The following is a 22079-nucleotide window of genomic DNA, read 5'->3' on the forward strand; positions in this document are numbered from 1 at the left end:
GAGCTGGGGACTGTGCAGATTCCGAGTGCTTTAAGAGGCACTTGTTACATCTCCAGTGCCTATGGTGATTAAATAAGGCAGTGAATTATACATTTGCAGGTAGATTTACTGATTGGGTCCTCTCTGCAGGAAGCACAGAGACAGAGATCTACAAATCAGTCCTGCCAATTCTCCGACCCACGCTCCCTTCAGGGGCAGCCCCACACTAGGAGCATGGGATTTATAACCTCTGAGGCAAAAAATTGTGGGTTCAAGTCCCCGATCCAGAGATTTGAGCACAAAATCTAGGCTGACACTCCCAGTACAGTACTGCATTGTCAGAGGGGCAGTACTGAGAGAGTGCTGCACTGTTGCCATCTTTCAAATGAGACATTAAACAGAGGTCCTGTCTGCCCTCTCAGGTGGATGTAAAAAATTCCATGGCCACTATTACGAATGAGACCAGGGGAGGTTCCCCCCTCCCCCGGTCAGTGTCCTGGCCAATATTTATCCCTCAACCAACATCACTAAAACAGACTATCTGATCTTGCTGTGCACAGATTGGCTGCTGGGTTCCCACATTACAACAATTACTACAGATCAAAAGTGCTTCATTGGGTGCAAAGCGCTTCGTAGAAGATGCAATGAGAATGCAAGCTCTTTCTGTCTAATATAAAAAGAGACACCATTAAATATGAGGGGGGAGGGGCACAATGGGTTTGCTTCTAGCCCCGAATGAACATCCCAGGCACTGTGCAACAAGCTTGGTGGTCTGCTGCTGTCGTTGCCATGGTTACATGGTCATTCTGTGACTCGCTACAGTGCTGGAATTCAATGGTGATTTGCACAGCGCGGCTTAAGTGGACTGGATGCATTGTGTGAAATGCTTTCTGCATTCGGTGCTTACCTTTGAGTTTTACACTGTGCTGATGGACTGCGGTCACCTTGATGATGGCAGGGGGTAAACAATGGCTAACTCTGAGCCTAGAAATTATAGCTGGTGATATTAGTGCTTTGTGACACTCCTCCGATGGCTGTTTCAGTACTTAAACCCACTTGATACAAAGCAGTTCAACACATGATTTAAAGCCCGGGGAAGAATTAGTGGCTGGACTGGGTGTTTGTCCATTCATGTGGAGGCTACACAGATGGTATCAACAATAAACAGCCTGCTATCCTCCCTCTCACTCCTTCACCAACTAATCGACTCCCAACACATCAAAGACAAGCAAAGGTGAGGTCCCTCCTTGTGCTCACTGACCTACATTGGCTTCCTATCCCCCTACACCTCCATCTTTGTGTTCAAATGCCTCCATGGAACCACCAACTCCCTCCCTATCTCTATAACCTCCTGTGACCCACCAAGGTCTCTGTGCTGCTCCAATTATGACCTCTTGCGCTGTCCCCCTTTCTTCCTGCCTCAAGGTCATCTCATCGCGCCCCAAGGTAACCTGTCATGGGTTTCATTGTGTTATCTTGAGCAACACAATGAGGTGCATGGACTCCAGTTCATTGAAAATCCCTAGAAGGTTTATTAACAGCTAGACTAGTATATACAATACAGAGCAAACTATTGACAAAACCTTTATCTAGGGTGTTACAGCTGCAGAGTGACTATGGCTTCCAGTCACATGATTACATCCTGGTACTTAGCTCATTAGCATACTGAGTTCTTAAAGGGGCATCACCCTTAAGGGTGAAGCAACATGGCCAACTCTCCAGGATTGCCCTGGAGACTCCACCAATTGGAGATATTCTCCAGGACACTGCTGTGAGCAAAACCTGGGAGAGAAAAAAAGGTGTGTTTTCCTTCATTTTCCTTGAACAATTCAGTTTATTAGCTGTAAGGATATTAGAGATGGAAAATGAAGCTCTTTGACCATAAAGAATCTTCCAATCGGGAAATGAAGAGACTGTTGCTTTCTGTGGGAAGGTTGAATGCCGCAAGAGTGGACCTGTCGGGTAACCAATGGTGGGAGTGTGGGGCGGGGCAATTGGAGGCAGTCAGTCATGTGATGAAACTTCCTGGAATATAGTCATCCAGAATTGGTAACACCACTCCACTGCCCCCACCCCTCCCCCAACCACCATCCAGTTCCAGTCAGGAGACAGTTAATCCACTTGGATATCAAACCCTGTGAAGTCACCACCAACTTCACACTGTGGCAGCAAGGTCAATCAGTTTAACACGATGAGGAGAGACAGGGCTGTGACGGAAGGAGACAGGTTGGGGATGAGAACCTTTTCCTTAAACATCATCCAGCCAAGCAATAAAACATGAGTTATAGAGAGCAAAAGAGGAAGATGAAGCTGGAAACACCTCAGAAAAATATTAAAAATAAATAAATCTGACCTCTATTATCATCCTTAAAACATACAATTAATCTTCAGTTTAGTAAAGCTAAGTACTCAGGCATCAGTTATTCTTTAATTATATATAAAGGCAGCTCCATTTCAATGAAATCAGTAACTCCCACTTAATTGCATAACACTTAATTACACGAGACTCTACAGCGTCGACTGTCCCCCATTCATTAAAGGCTTCTTTACAACAAAAAAACTGCTCATTCCCAGGAGATTTTTATCCCGGTTAACAATGCCACTGAGCTTTCCGATCCAGAATCCCCCAGTCAAGACTTCTTGCCTCCTCTCCTCGTTCTCAAAGCTGAACCAAGTGGGTCCAGCATGTAGGGGTTGGCAGACTATTTGACCATGGGGGCGGTATGATAGTTCAGCCCCATCCTGTTCACACGTGCTTATACACTTCATGACCTGATAACAATTAAAAGCAGGAATCCTGGCAGAGAATTCTTTCTTGCTGGAGAGTACTGAGGCTAGTTATAGCACCCCTATAATTGAGATCAACTAATTCAGCAAATGGGGTGCACATTTCATTGATAACTCATTAGACGTACCTGCAGTACCTGTTACTCCTGTAGAAGGCACTGTGATATGATTTTTCAATGTTATAAATGTCACACTGTGACACACAATGGGTGCTATTTTAAAGTGAAGGGTATCTCACCCTGTCATTGCACTATCTGGCCACCAGACTCCTACAAATGGCTCAAAATGCTTCCTGAAGTTTCTTCCCCCGTTGCAATTTTATTTCACAGTAACTGAAATTTCTAATGTTCTAAATACGGATTTGAATAAAATAAAAAAAAATTTTTAAATGACATTTCACATTAGCACGATTACTTAGTTCCACTGTTATTTAATACCTTTATTAAGGGTTTTACATGCAGGTCTCAGCCTCTCCTGAAAGCCTGGGCTTGGAGTTGGGTTTTTTTATGCTCAGAGTCGAGACTTTGTCAGCTGAAATTGCATTGCACAGGCTAAGCAGGAGAGTGTGTCAAATTTCTAGCGATACATCGGTACTGCTCAGTTAGCCATTCCATGTTGTGAAGAACTTTCAGAAGCTTGACCCTATGCCTTTTGTCTGACTGTCACAGTTTAGTTTCAAGCGGTGTTCCACATTTACCTTTTCTATCCCATTTACTATCTTATATAACTTAATAAGGTCACCTCTCAGTCGCCTCATTACAAGGCTGAGCAGTTCAACTTTCTATAGATTTCAGAAAGTGATACAGTACAGAAGGAGGCCATTCAGCCCACCCTGCCCATGCCAGCTCTTTGAAGGAGCTATCCAATTAGTTCCACTCCCCTGCTCTTTCCCCACAGCCCTGCAAATTTTCTCCATTCAAGTATTTATCCAATTCCCTTGTGAAAGTTACTATTGAATCTGCTTCCATCGCCCTTTCAGGCAGCACGTACCAGATCACAACAACTCACTGTGTAATTTTTTTCCCCTCAAGTCACTGGTCTTAATACATAACCCAAACCTCCAGCATCTCCAAGTCTTCCTCGTTTCTCAATACTCGAGGTCTGATGGTTCACAAACACGACTGGGTTTATTACGGAGATTAGATGCATTTTTAACTCATTCTCAGAGCATGCACTGACAAGGCCAGCATTTATTGCCCTCCCCTTGAGAAGGTGGTGGTGAGCCACCTTCTTGAACCACTGCGGTCTGTGTGGGGTAGGTACACCCACAGTGCTGTTATGGAGGGAGTTCCAGGATTTTGACCCAGCGACCATGAAGGAACAGCTGGTTTTTCCAAGTTGGGATGGCATGTGACAGAGAAGGAACTTGGAGATGATGGTTTTCCCATGCACCTGCTGATTATAGATATTTCTTGAACTCCCTGGATAGTAACCCTTCACAATCAGAGAACAGCATGGAAATGGTTCGGGTATTTTCCAAAATAATGGTTCGAACAGTTGTGTGGGACGTAGCCCGTCCGCCGTCAAAGACCATTTTCCGAAGGACCTGTGTATTATTGCCAGCCCAAGGATACCTGGTTACATAACCATGGACTATACCATGTTCTACATGTTCTGTTTCACTGGCCCTAAGATAATGCCTTAAAGAACAGTGCAATTATAAGATAGCAGGTAATCGAAAAATTCAAACGCAGCATCAACACTAAACCCAGTCCCATCAAACGCAGAAAAGTGAGAGTAAATCTGGCTGGTGGAACTTTGACATTTTTACTTGGAATCAGCCATTTGACTCCAATCCCACATCAGACTTAACTCTTAATGCCCTGTGGAGTGCCCTACGTATCAGCCATGGCTCAGTAGCACTAATATCTCCAAATCACAAGTTTGTGGGTTCAAATCCTATGCCAGTGACTTGAATGCATAATCTAGGCTGTGATGATGGAGTGCAGCACTGTCAGAGGTACCGTCCTTCTGACAAGATGCACTGTCTACCCTCTCGGGTGAATGTAAAAGATCCTGTGGCACTATTGGAAGATGAGCAGGGAAGTTCTCCCTGGTGTTGTGGACAATATTTATCACTAAAAGAGATGATCCAGTCATTATCACATTGCTGTTTGTGGAGCTTGCTGTGTGCAAATTGGCTGCTGCATTTCCTATATTACAACAGTGATTACACTTCAAAAAAAACTACTTCATTTGCTGTAAAACACTTTGGGACATCCTGAGGATTTGAAAGGCGCTACAGAAATGCAAGTTCTTTCTTTTTTCGAAAGAAAAGGCCTCACACCACCACCTCAGGAAAGCCAGAGAGGGGTGTTCAATTTGATCTTGGCAGCAAGGCCTACATCACCAGAGTGAACAAAAACAAAAACTCTGTTCTGAGTCTTGTCCTTAGTCTGACAGCAAACTCAGATTCATGGTCTCATACCTCCTGTCCTGTAATTAGCTGGAGCTTGACATCATTTTTCAAGTTTGAACCCTGCACGCAAATGTCTTTGCAAATGAGGGCTGCTGGTCCCCACGGCAACCTCAACAGAGAGTCATCTTCACACATGCCAGACGAGCTTTACTGTCTCTCCTCATAAGCGGCCATGTTTTCTTCACCTTCCCGCGTCTATGGAGAGCTGCAAGAGCGTCCAATTTAAAGGCCAGCTGTTTTCTAGGAGGTAACGCAGATTGAAACCATTGTTGGCCCAATGACTGTATGAGAGACAGACTGCAGGGCCCAGTTAATGCCACCTGTGGGGTATCAAACAATCACGCTGGGCATTTGCTCCAGGTATTCAGCCAATCAGTGGTTTATCCTAGACAGGAGATTGGCGGAAACACACCCGCCATCCCCCTCCCATGTGAATGAGTTTCTCCCTGAAGGTACTTCAACCATTGAGACACCCTTCCCCAACCCTAGGTAAATTCTTAGTCTTACAACCAGGTGAGAAAGGGGTCTAGGGTTCCCTCTCAGCCTTCACTTGGTCTTACCATAACAGGGTTTAATTTTAAACATACCGTTTTTTAGCTCCCCCTTAGTGAATCCTTGTTCACTAACTTCCAATTATAAGGCAAAGAAACTATCCAACAGGTTTTCTTAGGTTTAAAGAAAAAAGGTTGAACTTTATTAAACTTAAAACTCTAATTTGGTTAACACCTATGGTTACGCGATGTGCCCACGCTAGCATGCATACGCGATACACACGTGCCGATAGAGACAGAAAAGAGCAGAAGAAATAAAGTGGAAAAGTATGAGGCAATATCTGAAGATGTTCTGGTTACTGTTCTTCAAGCTCGCTGTAGAGTCCTTGATTGTAGGTAGGTCTTGCTTGTCGTTGGGGCCCAGTATTCTTCTTAAACCTTGTTCGATGGAGGAGACTTTTCTCTCTTGAAGTTCGTGTGTCCTCAGTGGGTCCAGAGGCTTGTGAGAAAGAGATGGGAGCAGACAGGAGAGGTCTTCTCACACCAGGAGCAAACAGTCTTTCCCCGTTCAAAAACTCTGTGGTTAACCAGTCCTGGCTTTTGTGGATTGTATCACTTTAGCAGTCTCTAGAATGCTCTTCCTTACACCTTCAATGTCTGGTGATCAAAGTCCATTGTGGGTTGAATTTGTCAGGGAATGGTCCTTTGTCTCAACAAGCACTGTCTATTAGTATGCAAAAGTTTTTCAGCTAAGTGTCTGACAGCCCTTGTAACAGGCCTTCTCTTCTTCTCAGCAACAGTTTAAAATCAATGTTCATATGACAAAATTAATATGCCTGATTCTTGGCAGGTGGGGGCCTGCATGACACTGAGCATTATTCTCAGTAACAATCGGGGCGGCACAGTGGCGCAGTGGTTAGCACCGCAGCCTCACAGCTCCAGCGACCCGGGTTCAATTCTGGGTACTGCCTGTGTGGAGTTTGCAAGTTCTCCCTGTGTCTGTGTGGGTTTCCTCCGGGTGCTCCGGTTTCCTCCCACAAGCCAAAAGACTTGCAGGTTGGTAGGTAAATTGGCCATTATAAATTGCCCCTAGTATAGGTAGGTGGTAGGGGAATATAGGGACAGGTGGGGATGTGGTAGGAATATGAGATTAGTGTAGGATTAGTATAAATGGGTGGTTAATGGTCGGCACAGACTCAGTGGGCCGAAGGGCCTGTTTCAGTGCTGTATCTCTAAACCTAAATCTAAATCTAATACATTCCAAAATCAGGATGAAAACTCTTCTTGGTAAATTCACTGCCCACTGCAGCATTACAAACCCTTAAGGTGCATTGTTTGCAATCCAGATAATTGTGAGTTACTTTCACCTCAGTCTCAGCACGGCTCACAGCAAAACAAATGTGCAGGATTCCAGCTCCTGATGGAGATACAGTCTCTGAATTGGACCTCTCATGAGAAGACCTCTCCTGTCTCCCGTTCAGAAACAGTGCATCCGTGTTAGCTGTGGCTCAGTGGGTAGCACCCTCTCACTACTAAGACAGAAGGCTGTGGGTTCAAGTCGCACTCTAGGGTCTTAAGCACAACAATCAAGGCTGGTATTCCCACTGCAATACTGAGGGAGGTCTGTCTTTCAGATGAGACATTAAACTGAGATTCTCAGATGTGTGTAAAAAAAATCCCATGATGACTATTAGGAAGGGGATCAGCAGAGTTTGTCCCAGGGACAATATTTATCACTCAACTGATATCACCAAAATAGATGATGTGGTCATTATCATATTGCTGTTTTTGGGAGCTTGCTGTGTGCAAATTGGCTGCTGTGTTTCCTACATTATAAGAGTGACTACTTTCTTTGAGCAGTGAATACTGTGATGGGGAGAGAGGGGAACAGGGGCATGAGGTTGGGGGTCTTTAGATTTAGCTTGCTTCATTTTTCTGTCCCAGGAGTTTGGACATTTCCTCCCACCACAGCTTCTGAAAGTCTCCCACTGGCATTCGGTCATACACAGGCACGCTCACACACGTGCCCACACATGCACAGAGACACATGCACACACAGACAGACTGGTTTATGGGGGGAATTGACTGTATATATCATTTTATATTGGTTCCTGCAGCTCAGATAAATGCTTGTTCCAGTTAATTGACCCCGACACAATGTGATATAACTCACTGATGAATTGTTGACCTTCCCAGCCAATGTCAGATGCAATCTGAGCATGCTCACTAATTCCTGGATATATCAGAACACGCTCTCCTGAAAAATCCTTCTCCACTTTTTAATAGAGGGACAATTTATTTTCCACAAAATGTTATTAAACATCTGCATTTTAATTAACGAAATACAACCTAAATGAACCAGTAGAAAGATGCCCACAGTGGTTGTGATATTCTCTGTGAGTTGTGGGGACTTTGGTAGTAGCCTTACTTCAAAGCAATAACTCCTTCTTTGACCTCCTTATCTCGAGAGACAATGGGTAAGCGCCTGGAGGTGGTCAGTGGGGTGTGGAGCAGCGCCTGGAGTGGCTATAAAGGCCAATTCTAGAGTGACAGGCTCTTCCACAGGTGCTGCAGAAAAATTTGTTTGTTACACAGTTGGCTCTCCCCTTGCGCTTTTGTCTTTTTTCCTGCCAACTGCTAAAACTCTTCGACTCGCCACACTTTAGCCCCGCCTTTATGACTGCCCGCCAGCTCTGGCGAACGCTGGCAACTGACTCCCACGACTTGTGATCAATGTCACAGGACTTCATGTCGCGTTTGCAGACGTCTTTGAAGCGGAGACATGGACGGCCGGTGGGTCTGATACCAGTGGCGAGCTCGCTGTACAATGTGTCTTTGGGGATCCTGCCATCTTCCATGCGGCTCACATGGCCAAGCCATCGCAAGCGCCGCTGACTCAGTAGTGTGTATAAGCTGGGGATGTTGGCCGCCTCGAGGACTTCTGTGTTGGAGATACGGTCTTGCCACCTGATGCCAAGTATTCTCTGGAGGCAGCGAAGATGGAATGAATTGAGACGACGCTCTTGGCTGACATACATTGTCCAGGCCTCGCTGCCATAGAGCAAGGTACTGAGGACACAGGCTTGATACACTCGGACTTTTGTGTTCCGTGTCAGTGCGCCATTTTCCCACACTCTCTTGGCCAGTCTGGACATAGCAGTGGAAGCCTTTCCCATGCGCTTGTTGATTTCTGCATCTAGAGACAGGTTACTGGTGATAGTTGAGCCTAGGTCGGTGAACTCTTGAACCACTTCCAGAGCGTGGTCGCCAATATTGATGGATGGAGCATTTCTGACGTCCTGCCCCATGATGTTCGTTTTCTTGAGGCTGATGGTTAGGCCAATTCATTGCAGGCAGCCGCAAACCTGTCGATGAGACTCTGCAGCCACTCTTCAGTGTGGGATGTTAAAGCAGCATCATCAGCAAAGAGGAGTTCTCTGATGAGGACTTTCCGTACTTTGGACTTCACTCTTAGACGGACAAGGTTGAACAACCTGCCACCTGATCTTGTGTGGAGAAAAATTCCTTCTTCAGAAGACTTGACCAAGGCTAAGGGAGTAAACCCTAACAGAAAATCCGGAGCGGAACCCTGTAGGCGGTCATGTGTCACCTTTGGCATGTTTCCGGCAGTTCCTGCAGCCATACTGGTGCCAAACGTCGTGCTCTGCACTCCTTTGGACCCCACCAGAAAGGCCGAGAGGGGGGTTTTGACGCTTGGGCAACTCTCAACCTCCATACATTCGCCCAGGCATGCGCCATGGAGAGGTCACTCCATAGTTGCCTCACAGCGACTGAAACAACACGGAAGGCAGCAGTTACGGGTTATAAGTCCAGCTCAATTGGCACAGAGATTGGGCGCCATGGGTTGCCTTTGTCGGTGGGAGGGGTCATCGCACCTCACTGGACAGCTACCGCCCACCTCAAACCGGGCAGCCCCCGGTCAATAAGGTTCTGTCCCGCCACAGTCCACCTACTTCAATGGGTGCTTGGAGCTCAGGGTCATTGCCCGAAAGGCGGACTGCAACACCGCACCAAACAACATGAAAAAAGGAAAGAAGGTACCAGCCCTTCGCTTTGCAAGCTGGAACGTCAGAACTATGTGTCCTGGCCTGTCGGAAGACCTTACACAAATCAACGACTCTCGGAAGATCGCCATCATTAACAACGAGCTCAGTAGACTCAATGTAGATATTGCAGCACTTCAGGAGACACGCCTCCCCGCGAGTGGATCTCTATCAGAGCAAGACTACACCTTCTTCTGGCAGGGCAGGGATCCTGAAGAACCAAGACAGCATGGAGTGGGCTTCACCATCAGAAACTCCTTGCTCAGCATGATAGAGCCTCCCTCAAATGGCTCGGAACGCATACTGTCCATCCGACTACTCAACACCTCTGGTCCAGTACACCTACTCAGCATCTGTGCTCCAACACTCCCCACCTGAAGCTGAAGACCAGTTCTACGAGGAACTCCACGACATCGTTAGCAGCATCCCCAACACCAAACACCTGTTCCTGCTGGGGGACTTTAATGCCAGGGTTGGGGCCGACCATGACTCATGGCCCTCCTGCCTTGGGCGCTATGGCGTTGGAAGGATGAATGAGAACGGGCAGAGACTGCTTGAATTGTGTACCTATCATAACCTCTGCATCACCAACTCATTCTTTCATACTAAACCCTGTCACCAGGTTTCATGGAGGCACCCAAGATCGCGTCATTGGCACCAGCTAGACCTCATCGTCACAAGGCGAGCCGCCTTAAACAGTGTTCAAATCACACGCAGCTTCCACAGTGCGGACTGTGACACCGACCACTCCCTGGTGTGCAGCAAGGTTAGACTCAGACCAAAGAAGTTGCATCATTCCAAGCAGAAGGGCCACCCGCGCATCAACACGAGCAGAATTTCTCATCCACAGCTGTTACAAAAATTTCAAAATTCACTTGTAACAGCCCTTCAAAACACCCCCACAGGGGATGCAGAGACCAAGTGGGCCCACATCAGAGACGCCATCTATGAGTCAGCTTTGACCACCTACGGCAAACGTGCGAAGAGGAATGGAGACTGGTTTCAATCTCATATTGAAGAGCTGGAACCTGTCATAACCGTTAAGCGCATTGCACTGTTGAACTACAGGAAAGCCCCCGGCGAGTTAACATCCGTAGCACTTAAAGCAGCCAGAAGCACTGCACAAAGAACAGCCAGGCGCTGCACAAATGACTACTGGCAACACCTATGCAGTCATATTCAGCTGGCCTCAGACACCGGAAACATCAGAGGAATGTATGATGGCATTAAGAGAGCTTTTGGGCCAACTATCAAGAAGATCGCCCCCCTCAAATCTAAATCACTGACCAACGCAAACAAATGGACCGCTGGGTTGAGCACTACCTAGAACTGTACTCCAGGAAGAATGTTGTCACTGAGACCGCCCTCAATGCAGCCCAGCTTCTACCAGTCATGGATGAGCTGGACATACAGCCAACGAAATCAGAACTCAGTGACGCCATTGATTCTCTAGCCAGCGGAAAAGCCCCTGGGAAGGACAGCACTACCCCTGAAATAATCAAGAATGCCAAGCCTGCTATATTCTCAGCACTACATGAACTGCTATGCCTGCGCTGGGACGAGGGAGCAGTACCTCAGGACATGCGCGATGCCAATATCATCACCCTCTATAAAAACAAAGGTGACCGCGGTGACTGCAACAACTACCGTGGAATCTCCCTGCTCAGCATAGTGGGGAAAGTCTTTGCTCGAGTCGCTCTAAACAGGCTCCAGAAGCTGGCCGAGCGCGTCTACCCTGAAGCACAGTGTGGCTTTCGTGCGGAGAGATCGACCGTTGACATGCTGTTCTCCCTTCGCCAGATACAGGAGAAATGCCGCGAACAACAGACGCCCCTCTACATTGCTTTCATTGATCTCACCAAAGCCTTTGACCTCTTCAGCAGACGTGGTCTCTTCAGGTTACTAGAAAAGATTGGATGTCCACCAAAGCTACTAAGTATCATCACCTCATTCCATGACAATATGAAAGGCACAATTCAACATGGTGGCTCCTCATCAGACCCCTTTCCTATCCTGAGTGGCGTGAAACAGGGCTGTGTTCTCGCACCCACACTGTTTGGGATTTTCTTCTCCCTGCTGCTTTCACAATCCAATAACTGCAATGAGTTAAAGCAAGAATTACATTTCTATAGTGCCTTTTGTGACCTCAGGACCTCCCAAAGTATCTTACAGTCAATCAAGTACTTTTTGAAATGTGATCACTGTTGTAATGTTGGTAACACGGCAGCGGTTTGCGCACAGCAAGATCCCACAAACAGCAATGTGCTAATGACCACATCATCTGTGTTTTAGTGACATTAGTTTGAGGGACATCAGGGAGATCGCCCCTGCTCTTCTTCAAATTAGTGCCACCGGATCTTTTACATCCACCTGAGAGAGCAGACGGAGTCTCAGTTTAACGTCTCGTCTGAAAGACAGCACCTCTGACAGTACAGCACTCCCTCAGTAGTTCACTGGGAGTGTCAGCCTGGATTGTGAGCTCAAGTCTCTGAATTGGACTTTCCATTCCAAACACAAGATAATTGAACAAGATTAAACAATACATGCTTTGCTAGATCTGAGAACACTGTATGCCAACCCATCAGGAGTATAACGACACATTTGCACAAACTATTTTATTTATGAATTGCCACCAAGCTCCAGCCATTAAACAGATGGTTATGAGTTAGAATCCCAGTGTTGTATGCTTCACAACGCAGCTTGCCGCCCAGTTCCTAATGGGTGTGAATTGACAGCACAGAAAAGCCCATAATCGGGTACTAATTGGCACTAAATTATCAGCCTCAGTCACAACAACAACTTGCATTTATATAGCACATTTAACACAGTAAAACATCCCAAGGTGCTCTACAAGGGCATTATAGAACAGTGAGCCACTTAAGGAGATATTAGGACAGGTGACCAAAAGCTTGGTCAGTTAGGTTTTAAGGAGCATCTTAAAGGAGGAGAGAGAGGGGGGGGAAGGTTTAGGGAGGGAATTCCAGAGTTTAGGGCCCAGGCAGCTGAAAGCACGGCTTCCAATGCTGGGGTGATGAAAATCGAGGATGCAGAATTAGAGGAACGCAGAGATCTCGGAGGGCTATATGGCTGGAGGAGATTACAGAGATAGGGAGGGACGAGGCCATGGAGTGCCTCACAGTGGCAGAATAAGGACGGCTGGTGGGGAAAGTAAACAAACGTCACTCCACTGGCAACAGGAAGGTGTTCTTCTGAGGCTTGAAGCTGACGCTCGGAGCACTGTTCCACTTCCCAGTTTGAGGAGACTTCTGTCTTTTCAGTAAGGAGAAGACTTCCATAAAAAAGGGAGGGGGCAAAGTGATGTTAAGAGGTACATGCTTACACCATCTGTAAATCAGAGCGAGCTGGGCTGGGAGGCAGGTGGGATATGAGAAGGAGGATTAGGTATGAGGATACTGTCACCTTCGATGATTTCAGCCCTGCTGCTGGCCATGGCCTCAGCGGTGGCTGGTCCAATAATGGTCAGTACCTTCTCCTTCATTGAGGTTAGGACTTGCAGGCACTCCTGGCCTCTTCCAGTTAACTCCTGCCACCTCCAGTTGTGTGCTACACTGTCCTGCAAGAGAGAGGGGAGTGTGTCAGTGAGTGTGGTGCAATCTGTTTGAACAAAGTGGCTGTCACGGTTGAATAGCTGGCATCATGTGCAAGCTGTGAGCTATGGTGTGAGGCTTGAAGCAGTGCTTAGTGTGTGAGGGTGGCATGAAGCTATGAACATGAGGTATGAGTAGTTACTGATAGAGGTTGCTCGGTGAGCGATGGGGCTGTGGTGAATTGAGCAGTGGCTGAGGCTAGTCGTGCAGTTGGTGGGATGTGGCATTTGAAGATGCATTCACTGACCTTGACCACTAGTGTGAAGTCATTGAACTTCTTGTGGCACCACATCCAGATCCCCGGGGCTTGACTCCTAGCACTGACCTCTACGGCTATCTGCTCCCACTGACCTCTGAGTGTGAGTCTGGAAGCTCTCCTGCAGATACAGGACATCTCTCCTCCTGACCACCTCCTCCACCAAGACAGCATCTTGGAGCTCACTCACTCTCTCCCATGTTGAGCTGTTCTTCAATGCTTTCCAGGTCAGATTCACTTTCTGCACAATTGCCAGCACCTGTTCACGTCCCCTTTAGGAGGTACAGCTAGCATTAAGCAATGCAGACTGACTTTAAGTGGCACTAGCCACTCACAGTATGGGCGCCCCGCTGATGTGTCCAGTGGTTAGTGCTGGCTGCATTGCAATCAATGGGCTCGGGTTAATCGTGCATTGCGATCTCTGCTCCCATTTTGCTTTCTAATGTAGACCCCAAACTCTCCTGTACAGGAGATGTCTCCTTCGCAATTCCCAAGGACACTTACAAATTCAGCCAACAGTTTGCCTCGTCCCTTCCAGGACCCGGATATCCCCATTTGTGAGAACCAGACAGCGGCATAATTTACAGCTCGGCTGCAGAATTCAACCGCAATGAAATCATCCTGGAAAGGACTAAGTGGCCAGTACCCCTGAGCAGAGACGACCTAGTTTTGTGAAAATACGATGTGCTATCTGCCAGATTCACAAATTTAATAGGTTCTATAGTTAGAACCTTTATTGTACTCAGTAACCTTTGAGTTTAGTAACATATGGACTTATTTTTCATTGTGAAATATCTGTGATCACAGTGGCAATGAAACTGGGCAAAATGATTAACCTGAAACCGATGAGAATATACTATATTGCATGTACGTATGTTTTATTGCTCTGAGTTTTCCATTGATAGAATTGCTAAATCTTGAGTCCAGCACCATGGCCACTGTGTCTTCTCCAATACAACATCACCAATACCAAAACTAACATTGCCATGACGACTAACACCAGACCCATCACCAACAACAACATCATCACCAACAACAACATCATCACCAACGCCGGACTCAAAACCAAGACCAACATCAGGTCCAAAACCAACACTAGAGACAAAACAAAACCCAGCACAAACCTCAATACTACAAACCGCAGCAATTCCAACACTGTTACCAACATTGACTCCAATATCAGCCATAATCTCTGCCAATACCAAAGCTAACACTGCCATCAACACATTACACCAACATCATCACCAACACTGCTCCAGCCACCCAGGCCTGCATTCTACTCCTTCAGCCTGGCTGGCAAGGAGAGGGCTTCCGATAGAGAGACTGGTCATCTCTGCTTTACATTTCCACTGAGATGGTGCCTACTGCTCCATCTAGTGGTCTTGTTGAGAACTGGTTGCTGCATCTTGATTTTTCCTCTGCCTTTTGATAATTTTAATCCCAGGTTCAACGTTGCATCTCCCATAACTGGTGTGGATTCCTCACTCCTACCCTGAGGGCACTCCCGCATGGTGAGACATGAGATGCCAGCTGAGGCTCTTTGGGTAGAACTCACGCCTCTGGCTCAGAAAACCTTAGGTTCTACAGTCACTACAGAGACAAGCCCATACTCCAGGGTGACACATCCAGCAGTCTAAAGCACTTTGATGTCCTGAGGTTGCAAAAGGTCATATAGAATTGGGAGTTCTTTCTTTCTTTAACATTTTACTTACGAATGAAGTGAAGGGTAGGTCGTGCCTCACAAACCTTATTGAGTTTTTTGACAAGGTGACCAAACAGGTGGATGAGGGTAAAGCCGTGGATGTGGTCTATATGGATTTCAGTAAGGCGTTTGATAAAGTTCCCCACGGTAGGCTATTGCAGAAAATACAGAAGTATGGGATTGAAGGTGAATTAGTGCTTTGGATCAGAAATTGGCTAGCTGAAAGAAGACAGAGGGTGGTGGTTGATGGTAAATGTTCATCCTGGAGTATAGTTTCTAGTGGTGTACCGCAAGGATCTGTTTTGGGGCCACTGCTGTTTGTCATTTTTATAAATGACCTGGATGAGGGTGTAGAAGGGTGGGTTAGTAAATTTGCGGATGACACGAAGGTCGGTGGAGTTGTGGATAGTGCCGAAGGATGTTGTAGGTTACAGAGGGACATAGATAGGCTGCAGAGCTGGGCTGAGAGATGGCAAATGGAGTTTAATGCGGAAAAGTGTCAGGTGATTCACTTCGGAAGGAGTAACAGGATTGCAGAATACTGGGCTAATGGGAAGATTCTTGGCAGTGTAGATGAGCAGAGAGATCTTGGTGTCCAGGTACATAAATCCCTGAAAGTTGCCACCCAGGTTAATAGAGCTGTTAAGAAGGCATATGGTGTGTTAGCTTTTATTAGTAGGGGGATCGAGTTTAGGAGCCACGAGGTCATGCTGCAGCTGTACAGAACTCTGGTGCGGCCGCACCTGGAGTATTGCGTGCAGTTCTGGTCACCGCATTATAGGAAGGATGTGGAAGCTTTGGAAAAGGTGCAGAGGAGATTTACTAGGATGTTGCCTGGTATGGAGGGAAGGTCTTACGAGGAAAGGCTGAGGGACCTGAGGTTGTTTTCGTTAGAGAGAAGGAGAAGAGGTGACTTAATTGAGACATATAAGATAATCAGAGGGTTGGACAGGGTGGATAGTGAGAGCCTTTTTCCTCGGATGGTGATGGCAAACACGAGGGGACATAGCTTTAAGTTGAGGGGTGATAGATATAGGACAGATGTCAGAAGTAGTTTCTTTACACAGAGAGTAGTAGGGGCGTGGAACGCCCTGCCTGCAACAGTAGTAGACTTGCCAACTTTAAGGGCATTTAAGTGGTCATTGGATAGACATACGGATGAAAATGGAATAGTGTAGGTCAGATGGTTTCACAGGTCGGCGCAACATCGAGGGCTGAAGGGCCTGTACTGCGCTGTAATGTTCTATGTTCTATGTTCTAAGTAACAAAATCCAGCACTGATGTACAGCACACATTCGAGGTATTAGAGTGAAGGTGAGGAAAATCAGGACATGGCATTAGGTGTTGCCACCGAGACATTTTGGGGTGGAAAAGCTGGGTGAGGTGAGGGATTGCACTGTTTTCTGGTCTTTGGGCCAGAATGAGATTGAGGAGAGGATTCTTAATTTCAGTATATAGCTACCGCCTCAGTGGAGCACAAGGAGTGAAGGAACATTCACATCTCTGGTATTTAGGCAAGAAAAATCAAGGAATAGACACTGTCTGCATTTTACAGTGAGTTAAATGGAAAGCAAATTGGATGCTGGACTGAAGTCAAGTAAATGGTCACTAAAGTGGAGCTGAGAGACAATGACATTCGCTGCCTCTCTGCAATGGGTTTTGGATAAATCTACAGTACGACAAATTAATAGGGAGCACAATTAGTTCCAGCCTTGACCTTCAAGACAATTAAATGGAAAATAAATTGGCCTGATAAAATAGAATGCACATACACACAAAACACGGAAACACACACAAAATACACAGACACAAAACACAAACATACACAGAGACACACACAAACACAAACAAAATACACATGCACAAAAAACAGAGACACATACAAAATACACAGACACAAAACACAAACATACACAGAGACACACACAAAACACACAGACACAAACAAAATACACATGCATAAAAAATACAGAGACACACACAAAATACACACACAACATACACAGAGACACACGCAAAATACACATACACAAAATACACACACAACATACACAGAGGAACACGCAAAACACACAGACACACACAAAATACACAGACACAAAACACAAACATGCACGGAGACACACACAAAACACACAAACACAAACAAAATACATATGCACAAAAAACACACAAACACCCACAAAATACACACACAAGACACACACAACATACACAGAGGCACATGCAAAACACACAGACACACACAAAATACACATACAACACCCACACACAAAACACATAGGGACACACAAAACACACACACACACACACACAACATACACAGTGAAACACACAATATACAGAGATGCAAACACACAACAAAACACACATGCACAAAACAGACAAAGACACAAACACACGCATACAAAATACACAGAAATACACACAAAATACACAGACACACACAAAATATACAGAGACACACAAAATATACAGAGACACAGACAACACACTCACAATATACAGAGATACATACAACACACAAACATACACACACGATAAACACACGCACAAAAACTCACATGTACACATGCACAAAGGAAACACATACAGGCAGGGAGTTAGGGTGAAGGATTCAGATTAGAGAAAATCACCAATCGAATGACAGATATTCCACCACGAGCAGCCCCTGTCCAGCTGTCCAGGAGATATGCCCCCTGAGCCAGCAAGGGTTACTTTTGGAATTCTTAAGGTGGCACAGTGCTTGCGACTGACAGTGTGAGTTCTCAGAGACATGGTGCAGTGTAGCAGAGAGCGTAATGTAGCACTGTGTCCATTTTGCTGGGAGCCAAACACATGGCGACACATGTGCATGCTGTGTCCGCCTGATCGCTCCATGTCAGGAGCTGAGCGTGTCATCTCTTTTACAATAAGCAGATGGTCCCTTAATGGCTTTTACAGTCAGCAGGGCACAGGTTGCGAGGCTGACTGACACTGGAATGCAAGTAAGATTCCCTCCCACGCCTACACACAAAAACTTTTCCCCACAACCACCAGCCCTGATCGTATACCCTCTGACAATGTCTTACACAGCAGTTCCTTAAATCATGTCAAGGGTAATGCACAGTGGTAGATTACAACATCAGCCACTTCTGCTCTCTGTCTCCCCAGTTCAATAAGACCCTAAATCTGACTCTCACCGGATTCTAGTCATTAGTGCTGCAATTCTAGTGGAGTCAGCACTTCCCTTGGCATTGCTCAGCATGACCAGAGCCCTGAGGACAAAAATCCAGGCTGACATTCCAAGTTCAGTACTGGGGGAGCGCCACATTGTCAGAGAGTCAGTACTGATGGAGTGCTGCACTGTCACAGGGTCAGTACTGTGGGAGTGCTGCACTGTTGGAGGGTCAGTACTGAGGGAGTGCTGCACTGTCGGAGGGTCAGTACTGAGGGAGCGCCACATTGTCAGAGAGTCAGTACTGAGGGAGTGCTGCACTGTCACAGGGTCAGTACTGAGGGAGCGCTGCACTGTTGGAGGGTCAGTACTGAGGGAGTGCTGCACTGTTGGAGGGTCAGTACTGAGGGAGTGCTGCATTGTCGGAGGGTCAGTACTGAGGGAGTGCTGCACTGTCGGAGGGTCAGTACTGAGGGAGTGCTGCACTGTCGGAGGGTCAGTACTGAGGGAGCGCCACATTGTCAGAGAGTCAGTACTGAGGGAGTGCGGCACTGTCGGAGGGTCAGTACTGAGGGAGTGCCACATTGTCAGAGAGTCAGAACTGAGGGAGTGCTGCACTGTTGGAGGGTCAGTACTGAGGGAGCGCCACATTGTCAGAGAGTCAGTACTGAGGGAGTGCTGCACTGTCACAGGGTCAGTACTGAGGGAGTGCTGCACTGTCGGAGGGTCAGTACTGAGGGAGCGCCACATTGTCAGAGAGTCAGTACTGAGGGAGTGCTGCACTGTCACAGGGTCAGTACTGAGGGAGTGCTGCACTGTCGGAGGGTCAGTACTGAGGGAGTGCTGCACTGTCGGAGGGTCAGTACTGAGGGAGTGCTGCACTGTCGGAGGGTCCGTACTGAGGGAGTGCTGCACTGTCGGAGGGTCCGTACTGAGGGAGCGCCACATTGTCAGAGAGTCAGTACTGAGGGAGTGCTGCACTGTCACAGGGTCAGTTCTGAGGGAGCGCTGCACTGTTGGAGCGTCAGTACTAAGGGAGTGCTGCACTGTCGGAGGGTCAGTACTGAGGGAGTGCTGCACTGTCGGAGGGTCAGTACTGAGGGAGTGCTGCACTGTCGGAGGGTCAGTACTGAGGGAGTGCTGCACTGTCGGAGGGTCAGTACTGAGGGAGTGCTGCACTGTCGGAGGGTCAGTACTGAGGGAGCGCCACATTGTCAGAGAGTCAGTACTGAGGGAGTGCGGCACTGTCGGAGGGTCAGTACTGAGGGAGCGCTGCACTGTCGGAGGGTCAGTACTGAGGGAGCACCACATTGTCAGAGAGTCAGTACTGAGGGAGTGCTGCACTGTCGGAGGGTCAGTACTGAGGGAGCACTGCACTGTCGGAGGGTCAGTACTGAGGGAGCACCACATTGTCAGAGAGTCAGTACTGAGGGAGTGTGGCACTGTCAGAGGGTCAGTACTGAGGGAGTGCTGCACTGTCAGAGGGTCAGTACTGAGGGAGCACTGCACTGTCAGAGGGTCAGTACTGAGGGAATGCTGCACTGTCACAGGGTCAGTACTGAGGGAGCACTGCACTGTCAGAGGGTCAGTACTGAGGGAATGCTGCACTGTCTGAAGTACTCAGTTGCATCATCAGAGGTGTTGTCCTTCAGATGAGGCATTAGACCTAGGACGAAGGGAGGTTTATGTGGAGCATAAAACCAGCACTGACCAGTTGGGCTGAATGGCCTGTTTCTGTGTTATAAATTCTACGAAGCTCTTTATAAAAACTGAGGCCCTGACTGCCCACTCAGGTGAACATAAAAGATTCCACATTATTATTTTGAAGAAGAATAGGGGTCTTCTCCCCAGTATCCTGGCCAAGTTTAGAGAGGAGAAAAGGGGAGAGAGGAGAGGGAAGGGCAGGGAAGTGGAGAGGACAGGAGAGGAGGGCTAGGGAGAGGAGAAGGAAGGGAAGGAGAAGGAGTGAAGAGGAGAGGAGGAGACTAATCAGGAACAATTCACACATACATCCAGCTCTGAAGATTGCCCGAGGAAGGGAAAACTGAGGACGGTGACGATGAGGTTGGATAAGCAGCTGCTATTGTGAAGACGGACAGGCTATGATGAGGACAAAGTGCCTCTGTCCGTTTGTGAACCACCACAGAAATACCTCCAGTGAAAGCTGTTAATTCCCTGAACAGCAATGGGTTAGGATCCAAAAATCAGTGGCTATCGGACCATGGGATCGTGGCTGATTAAAAGGCTAGGTTGGGGTCAGAAACATTTTCCTATTTTAGTTGCTTTCAAAAATAGGTTACAGGCATCCTAATGAGGTAATGTTCGCTAGGAGTTGGCTGCAGGCTAACTGCACAGTATGGCACAGTTTTCTGTGTCACTTGTCCCAGGCCTGTTTATAAAGGTTTGTTTATATATGGGTCTTTGTTTTAAATGTTGTGAGACATTCCCTTCTCTCCCCTCTGATCACTGCAGCTACTCAGTGTTATTTTGCCCCCTTCCTCAGACTGACATTCATCACTAGGCCTCAGGCTGTCCCGGACTGGCCTCAGTGTCATTGGTTACAAGTGTGCCTCTCTGGGGTGTTTGAAAGCTGCAATGCAGATCCAGCAAGGCAGAACACAGTTTATCAGAGACTGAACCAACTGTTAAAGTTAGGCTGCCTGGCAATAAATGGACTGCCATGTTAAAGTGATTAACCCTTTTTGCCCAGATTATGCCAGCTCAGAACAAGTCATAAATCTAACAGAGCCCAGGGCCTGCAGGCCACAGCTTGGTGATCTAACTACTTCCTGTTGTAATTCTTTTTGCCAATTTATCAGTTCAGTAACCTTTTTTTATGGAAAGGAGCTAAAGATGTGAGTCTGTTACAGACCGATAAATATAAACATCGACTGTGGAAAACTCCAACCTGGTATGCGTAAGGGAAGGTAGTTCTCTGATTGGAGTCAATCATCCTGTTGTGGACAGTGAGCAGCATGGCTTGTCTCACCAGGCACAGGATTCTTTAAGGGGGTAGAAATCACTTGTGCCTGTTTCTCTGGTGCAGGTGTGTGTTCCATCGTTAAATTACAAGGGTCCATTTATTTCCCGCTTCCCTGCAGTGGTGGAAAGGTTTCGGGAGGGAATTTCAGAGCCTGGGACCTAAGACGCTAAAGGCACAGCTGCTAACAGTGGGATGAAGGGGGGAGGGGGGGGTGGGTGTAGAGTTTTAAAAAGTGCCTTTCACTGTACCTGCCTCGCTCTCTCCTTCACTGTCTCACTCTCTTTCTCTTTTATTTATTCCTTCATGGGATGTGGACATCAATGGCAAGGCCAGCATTTGTTGCCCATCCCTAATTTCCCTTGAAAACTGAGTGTCTTGCTAGACCATTTCAGATTGCAGTTAAGAGTTAACCACATTGCTGTGTGTCTGGAGTCACATGTAGGCCAGACCAGGTAAGGACAGCAGATTTCCTTCCCTAAAGGACATTAGTGAATCAGACTTTTTTTATGACAATCGATGATAGCTTCATAGCACCACTAGTGAGACTAGCTTTCAATTCCAGATTTTTTATTAATCAATGGTATTTAGTAATTAATTAAATTTAAATTCTACTAGCTGCCGTGGTGGGATTTG

This window comes from Heterodontus francisci, chromosome 41 (assembly GCF_036365525.1).
Source record: "Heterodontus francisci isolate sHetFra1 chromosome 41, sHetFra1.hap1, whole genome shotgun sequence".
Lineage (NCBI taxonomy): Eukaryota > Metazoa > Chordata > Chondrichthyes > Heterodontiformes > Heterodontidae > Heterodontus > Heterodontus francisci.